A 7,163-nucleotide genomic window follows, 5' to 3' on the forward strand; every position below is an offset into this window, starting at 1 on the left:
GGTATATTTTTTAAATTTCCTTTTTGATTTCTTCTTTGACCCATTGGTTGTTCAAAAGCATGTTGTTTAATCTCTACATATTCGGAAATTTTCCAGTTTTCTACTTTTAATTCATTTCTAGTTTCATGCCATTGTGGTCAGAAAAGGTGCTTAATATAATTTCAATCTTCTTAAATTTGTTATAACTTGTTTTGTGGCCTAACATATGATCTGTTCTGGAGAATGTTCCATGTGCACTTGAGGAGAATGTGTATTCTGTTGCTTTTGGATGGAATCTTTTATATATATATATATATATACACACACACATATATGTGTATATATATATATAAAAGATCTATATATATCATATATCATTTATATATATTTTATATATATTCATCCATATGATATAATATGCCATTTAAGGCCAATGTTTCCTTATTGATTTTTCTGACCCAATGATCTATCCATTGATATAAGTAGGGTATTAACATTCTCTACCATTATTTATTTATTATAAATTTATTTATTTATTTTTGGCTGCATTGGGTCTTCGTTGCTGCACACGGGCTTTCTCTAGTTGTGGCAAGCAGGGGCTACTCTTCGTTGCAGTGCATGGGCTTCTCATTGTGGTGGCTTCTCTTATTGCAGAGCACGGACTCTAGGCGCACGGGCTTCAGTAGTTGTGGCTTGAGGGCTCAGTAGTTGTAGCTCGCGGGCTCTAGAGTGCAGGCTCAGTGTTTGTGGTGTATGAGCTTAGTTGCTCTGTGGCATGTGGGATCCTCCCGGACCATGGCTCAAACCTGTGTCCCCTCCATTGGCAGGTGGATTCTTAACCACTGTACCACCAGGGAAGGTCCCCCCTACCATTATTTTATTGCTATTTCTCCCTTTAGGTCTGTTAGTATTTGCTTTATACATTTAGGTGCTCCTATGTGGGAGTGCATAAAAATTTACAAATGTTATATCTTGTTGTTGAATTGACCCCTTTATCATTATGAAATGCCCTTCATTGTCTCTTATTACAGTCTTTGTCTTAAAGTCTATTTTGAAGATGTTAAAAATAGCAATTATGCTCCAATAAAGATGTTAAAAAATTTTTTTTAAATAAAGTCTATTTTGTCTGGTATAATTAGAGCTATCCCAGCTTTCTTTTGGTTTCCATTTGCTTGGAATATCTTTTTCTATCCCTTCATTTTCAGTCTGTGTGTGTCCTTACATCTGAAGTGATCCTTTTGTAGGCTGCATATAGATGGGTCTTTTTTTTTTTAATCTATTTAGCCATTCTGTGTCTTCTGATTAGAGAATATAGCATATTAGTGCCCTCATAAAAGGCTCCAAAGAGCTTCCTCGCCCTTTCCGCCATGTGAGGATACAATAAGAAGTCTGTGACCCAGAAGAGGGCCTTCACTTGATCATGCTCAGACCCAGATCCCAGATTTTCAGCCTCCAGAACTGTGAGAAATAAATATTTATTCTTCATACGCCACCCAGTCTGTGGTAGTTTGCTATAGCAACTGCAATGGACTAAAATACCTCCCTTTGGGGACTTCCCTGGTGATCCAATGCAGACTTCACCTTCCAGTGCAGGGGGTGTGGGTTTGATCCCTGGTTGGGAAACTAAGATCCTACATGCCTTGCAGCCAAAAAAACCAAAAAACATAAAACAGAAGCAATATTGTAACAAATTCAATAAAGACTTTAAAAATGGTCCACATCAAAAAAAAAAATCTTAAAAACACCTTCCTTTGAATGTGAGCTATCCTTAGTGACATACTTTTTAAAAATAATTAATTAATTAATTTTTGGCTGCTTTGGGTCTTCATTGCCATGTGCAGTATCTCTAGTTGTGGCAAGCAGGGGCTACTCTTTGTTGCGGTGCACAGGCTTCTCATTGCGGTGGCTTCCCTTGTTGTGGAGCACAGGTTCTAGGCGTGTGGGCTTCAGTAGTTATGGCACGTGCACTCAGTAATTGTGGCTCGAGGGCTCTAGAGCGCAGGCTCAGTAGTTGTGGCACACAGGCTTAGTTGCTCCACAGCATGTGGGATCTTCCTGGACCAGGGCTCGAACACGTGTCCCCTGCAATGGTAGACGGATTCTTAACCACTGTGCCACCAGGGAAGCCCCATGACTTACTTTTTTCCCCCAGTTTTATTGAGATATAATAGACATACAACACAGTATAAGTTTAAGATGTACAGCAAAATGACTTGACTTATATAAATTGTGAAATGATTACCTCAAGTTTAGTTAACATTATTATCTCACATAGATACCAAGAAAAGAAAAAGAAAAACTTTTTTCTTTGTGATGAGAATTCTTAAGAGTTACTCTCAACTTTCCTATATATCACACAGTAGTGTTAACTGTAGTCATCATGTTGTACATTGCATCCCTAGTATTTTATCTTATAACTAGAAGTTTGTACCTTCATTCAATTCCCTCTTCCCCCACTCCCCTGCCTTGGGTAACCACGTATCTGATCTGTTTTTCCACGAGTTTGGTGGTGTTGGGTTTGGGGTTTGTTTTTTGTTGCTTTGTTTGTTTTTATTCCACATATAAGTGAGATCATACAGTATTTGTCTTACTCTGTCTGACTTAACTTATTTCAGTTAGCATAATGCCTTCAAGATCCATACATGTTAAGCAAACTTTTTTTTATAGCTGAATAATTATATGCCACAAGTTCTTTATCCATTCATCTGGTAATGGATACTTAGATTGTTTACATGTCTTGGTTATTGTAAATAATGCTGTTATGAACATGGGGTGCAGGTATATCTTCAACAAAATGTTTTCATTTCCTTCATATATATTCCCAGGAGTGAAATTGTTACTGACCGGACTTGGGTCCACTTACTTGATGCGCAGCAAAGCCAATCTACTGACACCAGGTTGTGGTGAAGGAAAGTACAGCATTTACTACAGGGCACCAAGCAAGGAGGATGGGCATCTTGTGCTCAAAAGACCCAAACTCCTCAGTGGATTTTAGGGAAGGGTTTTAAAGGCAGTGTGAGGGAGAAGGTCATGGGGTGTGTGATCAGCTTGTGCACAGTTCTCTGATTGGTTGAGGGTGAGGTAACAAGGTGGTATTTCAGGGACCTCAATGATCAGTTTTCTGGCTCCAGCCAGTCTTGGGTCTAGTGCTGGTGGTCAGCATGTAGTTAACTTCCTCCACTTGATGGAGATTTTACTATCTGCAGAATAACTAAATGATATGGCTTAGGATATTATCTATAGCCCTTGAGAGGAATGAAAGGTCCTTGACTTTGTTTTATAGCCAAACTATTATTATTTTGTCTTGCTTGACTGCTTTCCTTTTTTTCTGCATTTTTTCACATCTCTGATTAAATTTGCTCTTTGGAACTCAGGGAAGGCTTAGGAGGCTAAAGCTTTTCTACAAACAAGAGTCAGGGGTCACAGGGGTTCTGTCCCTGGGAAGACCCTGTAGGGTCCTGCTTGGTTTCAGAATTGCTGGATCACATGGTAGACCTATTTTTAATTTTTTGAGGAACCTCCATACTGTTTTTTCATAGTGGCTGTATCAATTTGCAGTCCCACCAAAAATAGCACACAAGGGTCCTCTTTTCTCCACATCCTTGCCAACATTTGTAATCTCTTGTCTTTTTGATGCTAGCCAGTTTAACAGTTGTGAGTTGATACCTCACTGTGGTTTTGCTTTGCATTTCCCTAATGATTAGTGACGTTGAGCATCTTTTCATGTACCTGTTGGAAAACTATCTATTCCAGTCCTTTGCCCAATTAAAAATCAGTTTATTTGCTTTTTGGCTATTATATGATTACTTAATATATTTGGGGTGGTTTACAGATATTGTTTTCACATTCTGTGGGTTATATTTTCATTTTGTTAATGACTTCTTTTGCTATGCAGAGCTTTTTAGTTTGATGTAGTCCCACTGGTTTATTTTTTATTTTTTTGCTTGTGCTTTAGGTGTCATATCTGAAAAATCATTGCCAAGATCCATATTAAGGAGGTTTTCCCCTATGTTTTCTTCTAGAAGTTTGATGGTTTCAGATCTCATATTTAAGTCTTTACTCCATTTTGAGTTAATTTTTGTGAGTGGTGTAAGATAGGGGTCTAGTTTCATTCTTTTACATGTGAATATCCAATTTTCCCAGCGCCATTTATTGAAGAGACTGTCTTTTCTCCATTCAGTATTCTTGGTTCCCTTGTCAGATGTTAGTTGACTGTATATGCATGAGTTTATTTCTGGGCTCTCAATTCTGTTGCATTGGAGTGACTGACTTGACAAATAGAATCCATGGCTTTCAAGTCTAGTTCATAAAGGACAATATAGACAGCTTTTGCTTGGTTTTCTTTCTCTCTTTTGGAAAGTTTGCCCTTAGAACTTAGGTACCATTCTACAGGAAGCCAAAAACTAGCCCACAAAGATGACATGGGGAAGCCTATGTGGGAAGGAACTGAGGCACCCGATCAACAGGTAGTATCAATTTCTTGATGTGTGAATGAACAAACCATCAGAGGATTCCAGCTACCAGCCATCAAGTCTTCCTTCCACTTGAAACCCCCAGACATCATGGAGCAGAGACAAGCCATCATGATTGTGTCATGTCCAAATTCCTAATCCACAGAATCTATGAGCATAATGAATGATTGTTTTATACCACTAAGCTTGGAGATAATTTGTTATGCAACTGTAGTAACTGCAACAGCCTCCATTCCACTTACATAGATTTGTGTGGTAATGACTGAAGAAGGCAAATTAGCCTATGGTACAGAAAACTTATAATTTCAAGCTACTGGTGGCTTATTGTGTGACAATAAGATGGATAGATCCTCATTTCTCAAACTTGAATGATGTCTCAAACTTTTTAAAAAGAATTTATTTATTTATTTTTGGCTGTGTTGGGTCTTCATTGCTGCACATGGGCTGTCTCTAATTGCGGTGTACGGCTTCTTTCTGTGGTGGCTTCTCTTGTTGTGGAGTATGGGCTCTAGGTCCACGGGCTTCATTAGTGGCAGCACTCAGGCTCAGTAGTTGTGGCTCATGGGCTCTAGAGCACAGGATCAGTAGTTGTGGTGCACGGGCTTAGTTGCTCCACGGCATGTGGGATCTTCCCGGACCAGGGATTGAACCCATGTCCCCTGCACTGGCAGGCGGATTCTCAACCACTGCGCTACCAGGGAAGCCCCTCAAACTCATTTTTTTTTTTACATCTTTATTGGAGTATAATTGCTTTACAGTGGTGTGTTAGTTTCCGCTTTACAACAAAGTGAATCAGTTATACATATACATATGTTCCCATATCTCTTCCCTCTTGCGTCTACCTCCCTCCCACCCTCCCTATCTCACCCCTCTAGGTGGTCACAAAGCACCGAGCTGATCTCCCTGTGCTATACGGCTGCTTCCCACCAGCTATCTATTCTATGTTTGGTAGTTGTATATATGTCCATGCCACTCTCTCACGTTGTCACAGCTTACCCTTCCCCCTTCCCATATCCTCAAGTCCATTCTCTAGTAGGTCTGTGTCTTTATTCCCATCTTACCCCTAGGTTCTTCATGACATTTTTTCTTCTGTAGATTCCATATATATGTGTTAGCATACAGTATTTGTCTTTCTCTTTCTGACTTACTTCACTCCGTATGAAAGACTCTAGGTCCATCCACCTCACTACAAATAACTCAATTTCGTTTCTTCTTATGGCTGAGTAATATTCCATTGAATATATGAGCCACATCTTCTTTATCCATTCATCCGATGATGGACACTTAGGTTACTTCCATCTCCTGGCTATTGTAAATAGAGCTGCAATGAACATTTTGGTACATGACTCTTTTTGAATTATGGTTTTCTCAGGGTATATGCCCAGTAGGGGGATTGCTGGGTCATATGGTAGTTCTATTTGTAGTTTTTTAAGGAACCTCCATACTGTTCTCCACAGTGGCTGTACCAATTCACATTCCCACCAGCAGTGCAAGACTGTACCCTTTTCCACACCCTCTCCAGCATTTATTGTTTCTAGATTTTTTGATGATGGCCATTCTGACTGGTGTGAGATGATATCTCATTGTAGTTTTGATTTGCATTTCTCTAATGATTAATGATATTGAGCATTCTTTCATGTGTTTGTTGGGAGTCTGTATATCTTCTTTGGAGACATGTCTATTTAGGTTTTCTGCCCATATTTGGATTGGATTCTTTGTTTTTTTGTTATTAAGCTGCATGAGCTGCTTATAAATTTTGGAGATTAATCCTTTGTCAGTTGCTTCATTTGCAAATATTTTGTCCCATTCTGAGGGTTGTCTATTGGCCTTGCTTATGGTTTCCTTTGCTGTGCAAAAGCTTTGAAGTTTCATTAGGTCCCATTTGTTTATTTTTGTTTTTATTTCTATTTCTCTAGGAGGTGGGTCAAAAAGGATCTTGCTGTGATTTATGTCATAGAGTGTTCTGCCTATGTTTTCCTCTAAGAGTTTGATAGTTTCTGGCCTTACATTTAGGTCTTTAATCCATTTTGAGCTTATTTTTGTGTATGGTAGGGAGTGATCTAATCTCATACTTTTACATGTACTTGTCCAGTTTTCCCAGCACCACTTTTTTTTTTTTTTTTTTTTTTTAAAACTAAACATTTATTTATTTATTTATTTTTGGCTGTGTTGGGTCTTCGTTTCTATGCGAGGGTTTTCGCTAGTTGCCGCGAGCAGGGCCCACTCTTCATCGCGGTGCGCGGGCCTCTCACTGTTGCGGCCTCTCGTTGTGGAGCGCAGGCTCCAGACGCGCAGGCTCAGTAGTTGCCAGCACCACTTTTTGAAGACGCTGACCTTTATCCACTGTACATTCCTGCCTCCTTTATCAAAGATAAGGTGACCGGGCTTCCCTGGTGGCACAGTGGTTGGGAGTCCGCCTGCTGATGCAGGAGACGTGGGTTCGTGCCCTGGTCCGGGAAGATCCCACATGCTGCGGAGCGGCCAGGCCTGTGAGCCAGGGCCACTGGGCCTGCGCATCCAGAGCCTGTGCTCCACAGTGGGAGTGGCCGCAATGGTGAGAGGCCCGCGTACCACAAAAAAAAAAAAAAAAAAAAAAAAGATAAGGTGACCATATGTGCGTGGGTTTATCTCTGGGCTTTCTATCCTGTTCCATTGATCTATCTTTCTGTTTTTGTGCCAGTACCATACTGTCTTGATTGCTGTAGCTTTGTA

Source organism: Phocoena sinus, chromosome 17, assembly GCF_008692025.1.
Source record: "Phocoena sinus isolate mPhoSin1 chromosome 17, mPhoSin1.pri, whole genome shotgun sequence".
In the NCBI taxonomy this organism is placed as follows: domain Eukaryota; kingdom Metazoa; phylum Chordata; class Mammalia; order Artiodactyla; family Phocoenidae; genus Phocoena; species Phocoena sinus.